General features: G+C 41.4%; 1 protein-coding gene across 1 annotated transcript in view; it reads left to right on the top strand.

Moving 5' to 3' along the window:
• Window positions 1–19,645, top strand: part of LOC138447628 (uncharacterized) — a 1,020,308-nt gene that overhangs the window by 57,042 nt on the left and 943,621 nt on the right. The window contains exons 2-3 of the mRNA XM_069603826.1: window positions 11,989–12,166; window positions 15,079–15,110. The gene's annotated coding sequence lies outside the window, so the exon portion shown is untranslated. The remainder of the gene's footprint in view (window positions 1–11,988; window positions 12,167–15,078; window positions 15,111–19,645) is intronic.

The following is a 19,645-nucleotide window of genomic DNA, read 5'->3' as shown; positions in this document are numbered from 1 at the left end:
CATAATATTTATTTTATTTATTTTGATTTGTATAGCACACTGCAGCCCAAAGGCATCGAGGTGCTGTGATACTATCTGACAAAACTAAAGATTCTTTCCAAATATTACTGTTGGGGTATTTCAACCTTGGCTTTAACGATCCCATTGACCAACAAGCTCTTGCTGTGTCCCATGCGCTCACTGAATTTGGACGCATCCAAGAGTGACCCAGCCTACTCATATTAAAGGCAGGACATTAGATTGGGTGGCTGACCTAAATTGCGAAACTTCAATTACATCTATTACCCCCATCCATGGACAGATCACCTCTTGCTATCATGTACCTTAGCAGCTAACAGTCCAACGACCAAAGCTAACCTAATAGCACCACTACTCCTCACTAGCAATAAAGGGAATATTACGGTGGATAAGATCTTACCCCACATTATCCCCTCCCTCAATTCGATGGCGGCCACCTCTGATCCAGATACTTTAGTAGAAGCCTACAATGCCACTATGACCAAAGCTTTAGACGTAATCACCCCACTTAAAATGCGTAAAAGTAAACCTAGAGCTCACTTGAACACCTGGTTTACATTACAATTAAAATCCCTTAGAGCTGAAAAAAGAAAACCAGAAGTCACCTGGGGACACCTACCCTCTGAGGAAAACAAAACAAACTTGATCAATATCTCTGCCACATACAAAAAAGAAATAATATGCACTAAACAGGAAACTTATAATGAGAGGATTAATAAAGATAGTTCAAGTACCAAGGAACTATTTGTGATCTTAAGAGAAATGGAAGCAGTGATCCTTCCTACAGACAACTGTGTGAAGGTTAAACTCTGGCACACGAACATCCAGAATGCCCTAACGAATAAAATTACCTCACTACAGAATAAGATTACCGACAAAAAAGCTAACCTACCTAACTTAGACAGGCATGTCAGAATGCCAGTTCATTCCACAAAACCGCTGCAACAGTTCAGATTCTCCCAAGTCTCCATCCTTGAGGTAGAAGAAATCATCACCTCCCTCAAACCTTCAAGATGTCAGGGAGATAGTTGCCCGACTCAGTTAATTAAAGACGCCGCTAGAGACCTGACGTCATTTATCGCTAAACTAATTAATGCATCCTCCTCATCAGGCACTGTTCCCAGTAACCTAAAAGAGTCATGGGATCTACCCCTTCTAAAAAAACTTTCTTTGGACCCCACTATTCCTACTAAGTATAGGCTGATTACAACTATACCTTTCCTACTTAAATACTAGATTAAGTAGAATATCTTTAGATACAGGAGTATCTAAATACTAATCACCTCCTAGGTGTCCGCCAGTCAGGCTTTAGGCAACAACATGGCACAGAAACAGCACTAATTGATCTAAAGACTCAGATTGATGAACTTAAGGACATAGGGAAAGCAGCCTTGCGACTTCTCCTTGATCTGTCTGCTGTCTTTGATCTGGTGGACCATAAAGTACTATGTAAACACCTTGCCTCAGCGGACCACTTTTCCCAGGACGCCATAGAATGGATCCAATCCTTTTTGAATAATAGGACAATGAGAGTCTTCTCCCAATCAGCTGCTGCAGACCCTATCCCAATAACTTGTGGTGTACCGCAAGGATCTTCCGTCTCACCAACAATGTACAACATATTCACAAAGCCTCTGTTTGACGACTTGGACAATCTGGGTGTCATCTAGACTAATTATGCAGATGTCACCCAAATCCTCATACCTCTTTCGGGAGACTATGACAAGGACATGGCTTTAGTGAATAAAATGTACCTAATCATTCAGGCATGGGTGGCAGAACGAGGACAAAACTGACCTCCTGATACTTGGAGTCGTTGCGAATTTGAACAAATTTAGCACCAAATATGCCTCATTTAACATTGATGGGAATAATATTAAAGTTGTAAAGAAGTTAAAAACCTTAGGTATTTACCTAGACACATCTTTAACCCTAAGCAAACAAGTTAATGCTATGTCGTCGGCTACTGCTTACACTTGTAAATGATTTAGGGCTTGTAAGCCTTTCCTATCTAAAGAAAGTTGCATCATCCTAGTAAACGCCCTCATTCTATCGAAGTTGGTCTACTGCAATGCCTTGTACTTGGGTTTGAGTAAGTACATTGTTAATAAAATCCAAATTCTCCAAAACAATGCTGTCAGAACCGCACTTGGCATACCAAACAGAGAGTACATCACTTGAGGAGACAAAACAAATGGCTGTCCATCAACAACACAATTCTGCTCAAGACGGCCTCTTTATCGCACACATGCCTCAACAATGCTGCACAACTTTACCTTGTGGAGAGAATAGTCAAAGAATCTACATCCCGTTCTACCAGAACAGTCAATTATTTTTGTCTGGTGGATCCCAGATTCAAATTTTAAAAAGCTGGAGGAAGTAACTTCTCGGTTATGGCAGCACAGACCTGGAACGCACTCCCTCATTGGACCAATCCTTCCACAACTTTAGACGTAATACCTTAAATTGGCTTAGAAAAAAACCGACTCCTTTGCTCGTCTGCTGACACATGACCGTGGCTTTGTAACCCTTTGCCACTGTATGCTGATTATGCTCTTACTCTTGCTTCTCACCACCATACTTGCATCTTTGTTCATACCAACTGCTTCATGTAAATGTATCAACTTGTATATGTCTTATGTAATCGTATGTATATTCTAACTGTATCAATTGTACACCCTATTTGCAAATTTCTGTAACCTCAAGCTTAAAGTTTTTTTTTGTTTTTAATTATTTCTATAGCGCACCTTAACCCGGAGGTATCTGGGCTCATTTGGCATTTGCACGTGTTACAGGTATGCAGGGTCATGGCATACAGAATTACACATATAACAGATGTCAATAACACATATACACAATCACATCATAAGGGTGACAGGTAAGTTCAATACAATATGGGTCAGCAAGGGGATCTGAGGTAATGAGGTAAGGCATAATGTTATTGCTTCTCAACTAGCCATTTGATAGACTTACTTCTGAAGCTTGTGAATGAGTTGGTGGTTTTCAAGGAGGGGGGAGTGAGTTCCATAGCTGTGCAGCCATGACTGGGAAGCTGCTCCCCCCTGATTTTTGTAATTTTTATTATCTCGGGAATAGCAGGCTGAGGGTGTTGGAGTACCTGGTGACTCTAGTTGAGGATCTGAGGTTAAACTTTTCTGTTAAATAGGGAGGAGCTGCATAGTGAAGAAATTTATGCGTGAGGGACATATTTTTAAGTTGGATCTTATCATTGATCGACAGCCATTTATGCTGTGTTCTTGTTCCAGAAATGTGAGCTCTTCTTGAGATACTTATACCAGATCTCAAGGCGTTATTTTGCAAGGTTTATAATTTATTGATAACATATTTGCTTGTTCCCAGGTAAAGCCTGTTCCAATAGCGGTTTGCTTGCCCTGATCAGTTTCCCCGTATAGGCAGTAGCCGAGGCTGTGGCACTTGTTTATGCAGATTTAATGTAGCGTTGAGGTAGAAACCTAGAGTTTTTACCTCTTTAGCCACTGGGATTTTGTTTCCGTCTATGTTGAAGGAGGCGTAGGCTGTATTTAGTTTCTTCAAGTTGGCTGACAAACCCACAATCAGAAGCTCAGTTTTATCGTCATTCAGGCACAGGCCATGAGTGGCCATCCATGCCTGAATGATTAGATACATTTTATTTACTAGTAATGCATCATCATCATAAATGCTCGTCAACGGAAGGAGGATCTGGGTGTCATCTGCATAGTTAGTGTAAGTGACACCCAGATGGCCCAAATCATCAAATAACGGCTTTGTGAAAATGTTGAACATAGCAGGTGATACACAGGAGCCTTGAGGGACTCCGCAAGTAATGGGAATAGGGTCTGCTGCTGCTGATGGAGAGAAGACTTGCATTGTCCTGTTGTTAAGGAACTATTATATCCAAGTAATGGCATTCTGAGAGAAATGGGCTGCTGAGGCGAGGTGATTGCATAGAACTTTATGGTCAACCAGATCGAAGGTCGATGATAGGTCTAAGAGTAGTAGCAGGGCCATTCTCCCATCGTCCTTAAATGTGTCATTCTGAGCTTTTAAGTCAATTAATGCCGTTTTGGTTCCATGTAGGGGTCTAAATCCGGATTGTCGCGTCCCTAAGAGGTGGTTAGTCTCAAGATATTCCTGGATTTGTATATAGGCTACCCTGTCCAGTATCTTCAGTAAAAAAGGGACAGTGGTAATTGGCCTATAGTTTGTGCGGATGGTGGGATCTAGAGTATATATACAAGTCTCTCTTGGGTGATAACTGGCTGGTTGACACAGTCATTGAAGGTTTCTTGCTTACTAGAGCTTCTCTAAAGCAGGTCACTGAATGTCATGTACATGTGAGTGTTTTCAGTCCATTCATAATTAATTCCATTGACTTACGTAGATAATCTTCAAGTGTTCACGCGTTTGGCATCAAATCAGATATTATGGCAAAGGACATCTGGAACATCCCCACACATGTGCAAAATACTCACTGGGCACTCATGCTGGTGTTCATGAAGTGTAATATTATTCTATATTTAGACTCCAATCAAACCCTCTACACAAAGTACATAAACATGCTGCAAACATTCACAGACGTGCAGATGGCATCCAACATTGACGAGTCCAAGTGGAAAATCCATGCTCCTCATGATGTACCAGCTCAGCATGATGCATCCAGCTGTGGACTATTTATCTGCTTATTTGCACATATATTTCCACATATATTGTGTAGTGGGTCACTTGTACCATTCCCTGCAGACATGACTGCTGAACGGCAGTGGACAGCTATGTGAAAATCATTTCTCCCAAAATCACAGTTGAAGAAACAAAAATATTGCAGAGCAAAGGCAGAGATGAAGCAGAATATTAAGAAAGATATTAATACACAGTTTTCAAGGAATCCTCCAAAAGGGGCAACATCCACTGTTGAATACTTATCTACAGCATTAGATGACTTTTACACAGCAACCTGGCCCCTCTGTTTCATGGGTAAACTCTGTAAAAAAAAAAACAAAATCAAAAATGATACTCTGCCAGGGACTGTGCCAGGGCTGGTATCATTTGTCTTTCCTTGACCTAGCTCATTTCCGTTGTGGTCTGTACAAATGTCCGAAGTGCATTTAGGGAAGCACTATGTATTTGAAAAAACATAATACATCTCTTCAAACATCAAAGTTTATGGACAACCTTTGAAAGACATGTTATGTTATGTTTTATGTGACTTGTTAGCACAACATTTGCCAGATGCATCTGGGTTAGGCAACACAATCAGCATGTCTTGTGTGCTAGACAGAGGAATAGAAGGCAGGATTTACTGACAACCTACAAGTGAGATGATTTCCCAAGGAACTCAGCTGGCATGGTCAAGAGCTTGAAGAAGGGGATGGCTTATATTGTGAAAGAGAGCTTATCCATGAATGTCTTATTGTTATCATATTTACAATGTTAATTAATTTATTTATATTTGGTTAAATGTTATAAAATGTATGCTAATATACAAGTAGTAATGTCTCTCGCCTTTGCAGATTTATTACACTGGGGGTACTTAGTGCCATTGCTGAATGTGGGTATTCATTGCAGTAATACCCAATGCAGAAAACTCAGATCTCTTGTCCCATCTTATGGTCTTGTCACACAACATTGCACTCCTCTGCCTGTGCCTTCCACTTGTGCAGGGGAATGTATATAAACATAAGCATATCCACAGCACTAGCCATGTTATCCTGAGCAAGTCACTTGTCCCAACAGGTAGCGAGGAGCGGAGAGTATTCTCCTTTGCCGGTGCTCCCCTCATCCACTTGATTGCACTTGCGCAGCCCTACCAGACACTGCTTGTGAGTGCCCCTGCTCTTGTGTCCCGCTTCCGGTCCCCTCTCCCTCCACTTTCATTTCATCTTTGTGTTTGTTCGCTTGTTTGGTCCTTTCCCAGTCACTCCCTGACCTTCCTCCTGCACACCCTGGTCCGCCTGCAATCCCTGAATTGTTGCCGTGAGTGACTCACATGTCCCTCATTCTGAAGAGCCCCGGGGCAGCCTTGCCCAAACAGCCATAGGCTAAGGACCACTCCCTTTTTGGCCCTGTTAGCCCACGGATGCCCGATGTAGACCACTACAGTGACTGAAATGGTAAGAGTTGTGTGGGCAGGGAGTACAGCCATTACCGTACTGCAGTAAAACTCCACCACTCTTGTTACCTAATATCTGCATTCCATATTTTGCATTTAGCCTAACTGTGTTAGTTAGACATGTATGTCTTCTAACTAACCGTACTAAAAACTATCAGATTCTGCATACTCACCTCCAATCTCTGAACTGGACACAACCATACCTCTACCGCACCACAACCCGCATGCACCTCACAGCACACAACCTAGCATGATACCAAACCATGCACAATCATACCTCAACACCACATGACGGCTACCAACTGAAAATGCACCAACGCTCAGTGACTGGTTTCTCTAAACTGAAGCTGCCAACAGTACATCAAAACTCTCATGCTCTTTTCCCTCTCAATCCCACTAACAACCCCCGCCCCAACACTCCTTACATTGCAGATCTTCTAGTGTGCCAAGAGAACACACAAGTGGCAACAGTGCGTGGTTCGAGACCCCATAACTTTAACATCATTTGCCAGTTTTGGTATCAAATGCCCAGCTTCTTCCACCATATGCTCAGGCTTCTACCATACAGCATATCCTCATACCTTTAACTGCCAAGTTCTACTCCATATATCCAAGTACTGGAAGGCACATCACTATAGACCATGTTTGTGAGTAATGGGTTAGTGACAGCACATTGTTCAACCATTTCCAAAATGTTCTTCATGTGTGTTTGCATCATTTTCAGTTGAGTTTTGCTGCATTTTCATATGTTAGGGTACCATTCTGGCCCTTTCCGTGTACCCATTTGTGTTAAAATGTAGATTTTGGGCAGTAATGGGTTAATGACACCACATTGTTTCACCTTTCCCATTTCAAAATGTTCTTCATGTCTGTTTGCATCATTTTCAGTTGAGTGTCGCTGCCTTTTAATATATTAGGGTACCGTTCCAGCCCGATCCGGGTACTTTTTCATGTTAAAATGTAGATTTTGGGCAGTAATGGGTTAATGACAGCACATTGTTCAACCATCCTCATTTCCAAAATGTTCTTTGTGTGTCTTTGCATCATTTTCAGGTGAGTTATGCTGCCGCTTTATATATTAAGCTACCATTCTGGCTGTTCCGGGTACTTTTCTGTGATAAAATGTAGATTTTGGGCAGTACTGGGTTAATGACAGCACATTGTTCAACCTTCTGCATTTCCAAAAGGTTCTTCATGTGTGTTTGCATTATTTTCAGGTGAGTTTTGCTGCCGCTTTATATATTAGGGTACCGTTCTGGCACTCTTCCGTGTTAAAATGTAGATGTTGGGCTGTAATGGGTTAATGACAGCACATTGAATAACCTTCCTCATTTCCAACTAATAAAATAGCCACCCTACAAAACAAAATTTCATGCAAAAGACTTGGCTTAAATGACCGCCCCATCCACAGTACTACTGATAAGGTGAGTAGAGAAAAATCCACGCGATTCAATTTCACCAAGGTCTCTATCCTTGAAGTGGAAAGAATTATTCTATCCCTTAAACCATCGAATTGTCAGGGAGACCTATGCCCTGCACAGCTTATCAAGGATGCTGGCCGTGATTTATCTCCATTCATCACCAAACTCATTAATGCGCCCTTCACTAAGGGTATTATTCCCACCAACCTCAAACAATCATGGGTACTCCTACTATTAAAAAAACCTACCCTCGACCCATCTACACCCACCAACTATAGACCCATCACTACTGTGCCCTTCCTTCTAAAAACATCTGTTAGGAGCTAGACAATCAGGCTTCCGTCCCCAGCACGGCACTGAAACTGCTCTCATCGATCTGAAGACCCAAATCGACAAGCTCAAAGACAGTGGGAAATCAGCACTACTCCTCCTACTAGATCTTTCAGCTGCCTTCGATCTAGTCGACCATACTATCCTCTGTAACCACCTAAATACAGCAGCACACTTCTCTAATAAAGCCGTTACCTGGATTAGATCCTTCTTAAATGGTAGAACAATGAGGGTCTTCGGGCCGCTAGATGCCGCAGACCCCGTACCCATTAACTGCGGTGTGCCCCAGGGATCATGTGTCTCGCCTACGCTCTACAACATTTTCACTAAGCCTTTCTTCAATGATTTGGATCATCTCGGTATCACCTACACTAACTATGCAGATGATACCCAGATCCTCCTCCCGCTTTCTGGGGATTATGAAGAGGATTTGGCCTTGGTGAACAGAGTGTATATTATCATCCAGGCATGGATGGCAACACACGGTCTATGCCTGAATGATGATAAAACTGAACTCCTCATCCTGGGTACCCAGACCAACTTAAAAAAACTAGATCCTAAATATTCATCCTTCACAATTGATGGCAATATTATAAAAGTGGAACACGAGGTAAAAACACTTGGTTTCTACCTTGACTCTCACCTTTCACTCACTAAACAAGTCAACTCCTTACCATCCTCCACTGCCTACACGTGCAAACTGATACGCACTGGCAAGCCATTCCTTTCGAAAAGCAGTTGCATTACTCTAGCCAGAGCCCTCATCCTCTCACACCTAGACTACTGTAATGCCCTGTACCTAGGATCACCCAAAGCCACTATTAAAAGAATCCAAATTCTACAAAACAATGCCCTTAGAGCAGCCGTGGGCATTTCGAGAAGAAACCATATTTCTGAGACCAGCCTACAGAATAATTGGCTCCCAACCTATGACAAAGTCCTCCTAAAAAACCTCTCGCTGACATACAAATCCATTAACAATGCTGCACCCATTTACCTTGCTGAGAGATTTCACAAGCAGACATCCACAAGACCAGTAAGATTTGCTAATAAAGATCGTCTTGTCATACCCAGCTTCAAACGGTCTACTATTGGAGGTAACAGTTTCCCGGTGAAAGCATCCAAATTATGGAATTCCTTGCCTCCTAGCCTTAGAACAGACCAAACATACCACAAGTTTAGAGCCAACACCATTATATGGCTAAAATCCAACAACCAGCATCCCTAACGCCTTGCTCATTGTTATGACGACTACAGCCTGTATTTAGCCCCCCTACAGACTCTACATTGTATATAGCCCCTGTGTCTGTATATTATCCTACTGCACACCATGTTTGTAAATAAGTATGTAAGTATGTAACTCTTTACCTGTATGCATCCTCTATAATTCTGTGTATAATCCTGTGTAACCAAGCTTCGCATATACTTGTAACCGCGGCGCCCTGTTACCCCTGGGTATGATGCGCATTATAAATAATAAACAAACAAACAAACAAACAATCAAAATGTTCCTCATGTGTGTTTGCATAATTTTCACGTGAGTTTTGCTGCTGTTTTATATATTAGGGTACTGTTCTGGCTTTTTCTGTCCTGTTCCGGGTATTACACTGTTCCCTTTTTCTCACTAGCAGAGGCAGGGGATATCAAAGATCTCCAAGGTTCTCCACAGGTTATGCCAATTCTGCCGAACAACGCCCAACAACAGGCGTGCCCTTAGTGCGGGCTTCACAGAGGTCTCACAAAGCATCCTTTTTCAGTGGCAGGTTTAGGAGGGTTCCAGGTCCTAGCTCCCTTACTTCTGCTAGTCTCCTGCAGTGCATGCCCAGGAACAGGTTCACCCTTAGTGCTGGCTTCGCAGAGGGCTTAAAAAGCAGCCTTTTTCAATGGCAGGTTTGGGAGTTTTCAAAGTCCTAGCTCCCTCAGTCCTGCTAGTCTCCTGCGATACACCAACAGCACCCAGCAACAGGCTCACCCTTAGTGCTGGCTTCACAGAGGGCTCCAAAAGCAGCCTTTTTCAGTGGCAGGTTTGGGAGGTTTACAATCCCCTCCTCCATCAGTCCTGCTAGACACCTCAGTGCACCAACAATGCTTTGAAAAATAAGTGGATGTACTATTGATGACCCTTTAGAGTAGATTATTTTCAGTGATGAAGAAGAATTTGTTTTTACTTGAGTTCAATTACCCTTTCGGGGCCTTCTGTGAGTGTTCTTATTCCCAGACTTCCTCTCCATCACTGGTCTATCCAAAAACCTCAGCGGTTTACATGACATGGTAATTGGTGTAGAAATGATTTGCCTCGGTTTAATGCTCTGTATCATCTCCTAATCAGAAAATATTTTGCGCTGACTTGAACATACAGAGATGATCCCACGTTGGAATTTCTCTGCAGTGCCTTTGAAGTGTAGTGGGGCACGTCATTGCCACCTGTATCTACCAGGGAATGCAAACATAAGTGCAACATGAGCTTGATGGCCAGTAGAAACAACCTTGTATCAGCATATAGTTAAGTTCACCTCTCCCTTCCATCTCTATTTGAAAACCAAATATGGGTGACACCTGGCAGAATTCTCCCACCAAGTAAATGTGATTATGCAAGTTTATCAGGAATTAATTTACTGAAGACATCTCTCATACTGTAGCTCCCATTACTTACAACACTAAAGTGGAAAATACTATTTTGAACACTAGGACTGGTATTTAAAAAATAGCTCAACACTTACCAAATCCATTTAATTCATATTGGTTGAAATCAGTAGAAGTTGTTTTTAAACAGATTGGCTGAGTTGCATAAATAAACAGAAAAGAGCATTGGTCATCTAGAAGGAGGCTGAACTTTTAAGAGGTAGCAGAACATTCTGCAAGCCTCTGTGCCACCTTCTGTAGGCTACCCAGGCTTTGGCTTATTTTGCACCTTAGCATTCAAATATGCACTGCATAATGAATGGTTAAGTTAATGAAGACAAACAGTATAGTGTAGCACAAAGCCCACATGGAAACAGAATGCTGAACAGTAGCCAGTGTCTCTGCTGGAAGCTAACCAGGTGTACAAATATCAGAATCCTTTTGCTGGAAAAATGAAAGTCCAAGACCGCTGCAGCTATGCTGCCTCCTTACAGGTCTATTTTCATTGACGATCAGGCACTTACATGAAATCACAGAGCCACAGTCTGAATCAGCCAAAGATGGTGGCCTGGGCAAATAAATCTACGGTATGTGGTGATGGGATCTGTTGCAGTAGTCATAGAGAATAAGGTAGTCCACAAGGAGACACACTATGCTCAAGTATATGGAGGAGACATACAAATGTCATTAATGTGCCACACTTAGATGGATTGCTGGAGGAAGGAAATGTACCACACTTAGATGGATTGTTAGGAACATTAATGTGTTATACTTGGATGGATTGTGGGGGATAGGAAATGTACGACACTTAGATGGATTACTGGGAACACTGGTAACACATACATTGATGGTTGAGGTAGGAAATGTATTGAGGAAATGTATTGGTACTAACTAACCATACTAAAAACTCACCATTTTGCATACTCACTCTTAAACTCTGAACTAAACACAACCATACCTCTACCGCACATCAAAGTCTCTTGCTCTTCTCCCTCTCAACCCCACTACCAAACTCCTAACCCCTCCCACTGCAGATCTGCCAGAGAGCCAAGAGACCACACAAGTGGCGACAGTGTGCAGTACAAGACCCATTAACATAACATGTGAATCCCAAGGCACGTGTATATTTGGGTCTACCCAAAACATCTCAGAGGAGATCTGAGGCTTTGGCTGTTGTCTTAGCTCCAGAAGAGTCAATGAAAAGAGATCCATTAATGTGCATGCTGAAAGTTGTATATGAAAGGATGCCACAAAGAGGCTATAAATGGCATAAGAGGAGGAATAGAGTTCCAGAATAGATTTGCACCAGAGGAGGTTACATTTGTTTTAAAGGTCAATGGGCCAATGTTATAGTAATCGGAAAGAGGCTACTTAAGAGGATTCATCTCTAAGTCACATGAAGTTTTAAACATTATGTTATTCAGTGGTGTTGTTTGTGAGTGAAGGTATAAAAGAGTCCATTGTAAACCGTTTTTTTTTTTTCCGCAGGCAATTCTCCAGGCTCTGAGTTGCCGCTACTCCTCAGTGTTGTCTTCGTCACTGTTGGTTCTCCATTTGGGAGGACCATCTTTGCATCAGCAACCTGGATTACAACCGCTATCTAAAATCTGACCTTAACCAATGGGTCAAATCCTCTGCATCTCTAAAAGAAGAAGTTGGCTCAACTGTGAGTTCTGACTGTGTATAACTACAGCTTACAACACTGTTATTTTATAGCTTGAACAATATGTCTGAAGAGTACCTCTGATGTACTGTCAAACCCACTTCAAATAGCTACTAGGTCACTGTTAAGGGTTTTACATTGAGACCTGGTCTCCTGTATTGATGATGAATTGAAAAGTGGATGCATCCATGCCTGGGTCAATTATATGTTTGACAAACTATAACAATAGTGTGTTTTAAAGTATCAAATGATCTAGGTGTGATTCTTGGTTCTTTAAATTTTCTACATGCAGCATGGCATTATAGTGAAATATTGAGCAAACTACAAGCATATCAACATGGTATCTATTTTTAGACTATAACTGTATCAGGTGACCAATGAATTTTAATATGATATGATACGTCAATGTTTACTCATATGTTTATTATTCCTTCTTACTATGTAATGTAGATACATTTTGATGTGATACTTTTGTACTGATTTGTGATGCATTTATGGATACATTTCTGTTATCTGAATAAAGCTTATGAACTGATTTTGCTACAAACTTTATCAAAAGTGATTTCTCGAGGGATGACATAAAAACCATGGGCCACTGTCATAAGTAGATCATGAAAAAAGTGAGATCTAGCTTCTGACTGTGGCTATTCCTCTGAACATTCTAAAGACTGTGAAAATAGAACAATTATTACAGTCAAAATGATGTGATATAACTGAGTTTGACAAAAAATGTTCATACTGTCAAGGGTGGCTTATAGACAAATCCTTAACAAATAGAAGAGGATCGTTGTGGCAGTGCCATTAGGCAATGGGCCTTACTACAAGTCCGGCAGTAACCCTGCCGTAACACTGTTTCCGTAACCTGAGAACCCGGTGCCACTAAGACATTACAAGTCCTGGTGGCCCGGGATATCAGGCGGCAGAAAGTTTAGGTCCCCATTCCCATAGAGTCCCATAGTCCCAAAGGACTCTATGGGAATGGGCAAAAGGAAGCTGTGAAAACTCTGCAGGTGGGTGCCGTTACACCCGGCAGGCCAGACCAGCCAGGCACAATGGCCCATGCCCACAGTATTGTAGTATGGCGGTCCGGAAAGGGTGCCAGTATGGTGCGTCCGGCACCTATATTTCCAGACCGCCACACTTGTAATGAGGCACAACGTCTTTCTTAACAACTCTTCATGCTTGCTGAGAAGTTGCAAGGATCTCTTGTGTTGCACAAAGACTCTGCTCATGCTCTAGTGACATAGACCAACTTGAGTATGGCCAGGCCACATAGCATTGCCATATTGGACTTTTTAACATTATATCTGGTCTCAATCCATGGATTACAAATGTGCACTTTACACAAGTCAGAATACATTTTTTAAACGTGCAACATGAAAAGTAACATGCAATATGAAAAGAAACACTATTTACCATCATACATGATCATACGGTTCGGGCAAACTCTGGCAATAGATCTAAAGTTTGGAGGACAGTGTGATTGGTATGTGGTCCCTATTAATGGATCAGCAGGAAATTAAATGGGTCCACTCTTGGACTGAAATAGAACAGAGCTGATCCCCAGCAAGCATGCCTGTGCCGCACATTACCATACTTTGAGTTTAAATGTTTGGGCCGTCTCATCATGCAGTACTGGTGATAAACCGTTGACTAAGAAAGGCCTCAAAGGCACAATCCTTCACAAAATGTATTTATTAACTCATATTATCCAATGGGGATTGTTATAGACAAATTCTCTGCCATTCAGAATGTTTACAGTGCAGACAGTAACGACTGGTATTGACTGCATTCTGACAATTATGCCTTCAGAAGCAGACAGGGAAATAACAATGCAATTTCTAGCCAGGACACTTCCTCTCTAGGGGATATTTTTTAGCTGAAACATGCTATTTTACATCAGAAAGAGGAATCTAAAACATTAGAAAATGCTTTCACTTTCGTATAGAGTAAATATTTACATTTACATGATACCTAATGCATGATCATGTGAAACCTGTTTCAGTTCAACCAAGCTGCAATTAAAATGCTTAACTTATGAAGACAACCATGTAATTTAAATACTACAAAAACATGTTTACTTGACTTCACTCACTCTTAAAGTAACATGTTCTACTTCGGCACCAAAAACTCAAAGACATGTATTGTTATTTCCACCATAACCTTATAGATAATGGTTCAAATAGTTTCATGAACTCCACATCTACAGTGGGACTGTAACACCCATAATATTTTTCAATAAGCATAAGCTCAGATGTAGATAAGATTTCAGTACTGCCCATTGTCAGATCAGCCACCGGAAATCCGTTGCTATCATGTTGGTCTATTCAAGGTGATCAATGCCGCCACCGAGTCTCCCTGCCGATTGCCTGGATCATATTGGACAGACCAAGAATGAAGGCCTACATACTCTACGGTTGCTCTGAAGAAGGGCAGTGCGCTAAGCCTTAGCTACATGAGAGCTCATGTTTACTGTTGAGCATTCTAGGTGCTCAAGTCCTGTTGAAGAAGTGGGGTTTTTGGAACTGTTTGAAACATATATTATGAGAGAGTAAATATATTTTGTGAAGGATTGTGGGTGTTGCGACCGTCCTTGAAGAAGTAGGTATACAGACACCCTAAGAGTAGTGTGCAACAGATTCACAGTGATCAATATATGACCTTGGCTTGCAGGTGGGTATTGATGGAATTTGAAGTGTGCAACTTGTGTTTTTATTTAACATCACTAGTATTGCCATCCACACAGGAAAGACAGATATTTTCATCTGGCAGATATAGATTCCTACTTGATAATAATGCCTTTTCTCACTGGAAAATACATCATACATGAAAATAATTATGATTGCAAAAATATATCCTAAAACCTGGACTACACTAAACTTATCTGGTGTATCTCTACCTTTTCCCCCCTACAGGATGGCTACTCAAGAGCAAGTCCACCTACAAGGTAAACTCTTAAACCGTGACTGCCTATTACTCTATACATGTAATCCTTCCTCATTAATATCTGTTGGAAAACATTGACATTTGTATGTGTTGGAACGTTTGAAAAAAGAGGGTAGACATACATTTCCTCTGCTTTTCAGATGACAATAGTTGCTTTATTTTGTAAAAACCTTCGAGAGTAATGTACAAAATGTATCTACACTTGACTTGACATGTCTAATAGGTTCATGGTTTGAGATCTCCCACCTTTCACCACTATTTTGGCCCCAAAACATCTCTGAGATGTGACTTATACAGCTGCGTAGGCAGTGTACATTGTTTTTTTCACTAGGTGTCTCCTTGTTATTTAACAGGGGTCATAATACCGTTCATATGCATGTTATGTGTACTATGCACAGGTGCTTGGGCTGAAAGTAGGTAAATATCTCCTATTACATTAGTCATTGCCAGATCATTTGTTTACCAGAAGTTACAACCATTGCCTAGAAAGAGAGTAAACAAAGGAGCTCTGAGTCCAATCTCCCTTCCCATTCATTTCATATTTTTAATTTTAAGCCACTAATTTTTTATTACAATACCATTATTGTGCGGTATATGGAGAACTTGAGAGTAAAGTGGTTATTAAAGGCCTCAATGCTGTGAAGTAATATAGATCAAATCATTTTAAGTATTAGCAACAGTTCTTCATTTAATAATTTGGGAGATAAAGTGATACAATTCCAAACCTAATATGGAAGTCATCCAAGGTTTATGTTAGTACAAATGTGTCCATGTTTCCACCTTTGGAAGTAATTTGCCTCCATAACAAAATTAATGGACGTCAGATGTTAGCTAATATATTTAGAATCCTCCCGTCTTCTGTTTGTCAAGCCTGATAACAAAATGGAAGACACATATCAAGTAAAAATCCTAACCTTGCTGCCGTGACTGAAGAGAGGGATTCTGGGATATGTTTAATAAAAATACAAATATCATTAGCATGTTTAAGAATACTTCTGAGAACTGTGCACTGTGCAATCTGTTGAAAACTTGGACTTCCTTGTTTCTATTAGTCTGATGTTTTTTGTTACTTTTTCTGGACTTGAAAATGTCGAAAACCACTGAACTGTAGCACTGATAAACAGTATATGTCCCCATGTGCAGATTCGGTCACGCCATCTATAGTACAGGAGAACAGACAGAGGTCGCTGAATGTTATCATCAGCTGAAACACATTCATTTCCAAAGCTCAATCCCACCTAGTTGACCAATGCTAGTAGATGAAATGGCAAACTCATGTAGTACAGTGCTTGTCACTGACATTTGTAATCTTGAACAAGACACAATCTGCCCATTGCACTGAAACGTTCAACTCCATGTCGCTCACAACAGACTCACTATCTTTGGTGCTTCCTATGCTGTTATGAAGAAAAAACAACATGTGTTTATTTGCACATAGGCAGTGGAATTCACCAACAAAAATTTCAAAACCATTGCTACAGAGAGGAGAGAGAGAAAGGGTGATGGAGAGCAGAATATTTTGTTGTCATGGCAATTACAATGCTTGCAACATGAATTCAGCAAAGCACCATTGGTTGTGTTCCATATGAACCAATGAGGGCTTCTTTGCAAATATTTGCCCTAATCTGGAGCTCACTAAAATAAATACTGGTATTTAATTTGTGGACAGGGCCTGAGCTTGTTTTCTGCAGTGTGAACTGCAGAACTAATTGAGATCTCTCTCGCTCTTATAGAAAGCTACGAGCAAAAGCAGCAGGCTGCTACTTCCTGCTGTGAACCAGAGATGTCACTGAAGCTCTTTCTTATGCTCCTCTCGCACATAAGTAGACCAGCTGACTGCTGCTTATTCCCATGACCCTTCTCATTGCAACTCAAGCCTTGCAATTTCTTACAAATCACACTAAACTTCTAGGTCAAATCCTTAGTTTACATACTCGGCCTAAGATAAAGGCTTTCATCCCATGGTGACGGGTGACAACAAATGTACCAGCCCATTCAGTAAGATGGTGCATGTCACATAAGCACACTTCAATGTTGCCACCCAGAGGCCAGCCACACACAGTGAAACCTTTACTAGCCATTTGTTGCAAATGTCAATTGAATGTTTCAATCATCCCCATACTTGCCAGCAAGGTCCAGTGCCATCAAAATGGTATTCGTCCTTCATAAACTCTCCTTGACTGCAGGATTGTGAGTAGATTTTGTGTCCTGCAACTGATCATTCCACATTGTCTGAAACTTATATTTAGGCACCCACAATTTACATCCACCTGATGTAATGTTCTGTGGTGCTTTCTGTGATAGGGGATGAAAGCCTCATCCCGTTGATGTTTTAAGCACTCCTGTGAGAACTACTGAATGGGTTTTGTGCTCAGTGTAAGGGCTTACAATGTTCTGTTTTTGGGTATCACAATTCCATGGTTTGCATTATTAACCATGCCTGTAATGTATCTGGACTTTCAAGATTTGATTTGCTATAGTTCATAGTCTCTGGCAGGTGGCTACTCCATTACTCATTAAAGGTGATGTATGTGTAAACTACACTCTAGCAAGCCGTCCTTAGCAGAACTCTTAGATTAGAAATTCCTACTTGGTGGGCTGAAGTAACGTAGAAAGAAAAAGATCAATTTCTATTATAATTTATTTTCTTGAATATCTAATAAGCTAATGTATTCCGTCCCAATAGTTCACCAAGCATACCTGTTAATATAGGAAGGTGTCGATCACCTCTTTGTTTGTGTGGCGTTCCACATGGTGCTTGGCTGCTCTTTTGTGTGCCTCGGTTTTAAGTAGTCCCAATGACGTCATAAACATCTCCACGTGATTTGTTGCTAATGATTGATTACATCATAACGTGATAGACTACTTTATAATTATAACTATCGAAAGGGGCTATTCCAGGGTACGAGCTGATCTGCTAGATATTAACTTGAAGGATGAGCCGCACTGATCTGGACAATGGTGTGATACTAACCCTAAACTCACCAGAGAATGTAGTCCTGAAGGGGTTTGTCCAGATCATGTTGTGCTCTATCAAATATAGATAAACACTGATTAAACATGATATGTGCACGATGGCTGCAGCTAAGCCACTCAAAGGCGATGGCTAATTTAATTCTTTATTTCATGAATTTGTATTGCATGATACCAAATACACCATAGAATGTGTCCACTCTAAGACTACTTAAAATCAGTATATTTCACATTATTATTTTCATATTGTATTATGCATGTTACTGTTAGGGAGAATTCTAATTTCTGTGCCAATTGCCTTCAACCTTAGAGACTATAGGATCTTTTAATTTTTACCCTGGAGTGAGTGAGCCTTTTTTCTCCCTCACTCTTGTGTTTTGATCTGATTTGGATTCTGTGTTTTCTTTGTTTTTGGAGTCTGACAAACTCCATAGGCATCTGTTTTTGTGTATGGTGACACACAGCACCTTCAGTGTAGTGTCACAGAGAAATCCTTTAGATTTCTCTGTTTCTCTTGAGGTTTAAATACCTTTCCTTGTGAGAACTACTGTTCCCAAGAATAGTAAAGTGAAATTGGCTTTACTTAACTTTCCTCTTTGTAGATCCAGCACACACCATCTTATGTGGAGTGCTGGGGTGTTACTTAGTAGCCCCTTTTTCTACTTACTCATGTAACATTGTATATGTTACCTTCACGGCTTCAAATGGCTTGTGGCAGTGGTTTCTTTTTCCTACCATTGTGGCTTTCTACCGCAGACGGAATACTCAGCTGCAGAGTAGCACCCATGGGTGACCATTTTGTGAAAATGGCCCCGGTCTTCTTTTTTTGCCATTTCTTGTTAGTGAAGTCTTTCTTGGGTTTTACTCTGTGCGACAAACCAGGTTTAAACCTTTTGTTCATCTTGCCTTTGGCGGGCTTTAGTGCTGAAACCCGCCTCTGGCTCCAGTGTGTCTGCAAGGGTTGGAAGCGAGGGAGGTGCCCCAAACTCCCTGTCCTAAGTCTCCTTGGCAACCTGAATGCACCCAGTCATGATTGGCTGGCTGGCTGTTCTTGCAGGACAGCCACCCTGCTGTGTGAGTGACAGCTAGGCTGTGTATGAATTGGAGAAACCTGCTTAAAAGGTGAGGCTTCTTGAGCTGAAGATAGAGTCCACCACTGGACGAAACATCCGATGAAGGAATTGTGAAGAGAAGCTTGCTGCATCCTCCTGGACCCTTCAGCTGCCCATTGAAGCCCTGCTGTTTTGCTGAAATTGCTTTTCTGAATCGACTAGAGAAGCTCTGGAGAGGATGACTTTTTCCCTTGGGTTAGTGGGACCAACTAACACCAAGACGAACTTTGCTGGAAGACCTTCCCCAACTGGCTGTACTTCTTTGCTGCTGCTGGAACCGAGTGCCAGTGGTCGAGAAATCCATAGTCGAGTGCATCGTCTTTAAGCCGGACCAGAGCTCCAGAAAAATCCTGAAGACCCTCCCAAAACAGGACGACCCAAGCTCGAGTCACCTCACCACAGTGCTGGACTGAAGGAGCGAAGCAAGTCCATCTGGTGTGCAAGAACCGCA

This window comes from Ambystoma mexicanum, chromosome 3q (genome assembly GCF_040938575.1).
Source record: "Ambystoma mexicanum isolate Mex_15411 chromosome 3q, UKY_AmexF1_1, whole genome shotgun sequence".
NCBI classification, from domain to species: domain Eukaryota; kingdom Metazoa; phylum Chordata; class Amphibia; order Caudata; family Ambystomatidae; genus Ambystoma; species Ambystoma mexicanum.
The sequence above is the reverse complement of the archived record's forward strand: the minus strand, read 5'-3'. Positions and strand labels throughout refer to the sequence as shown.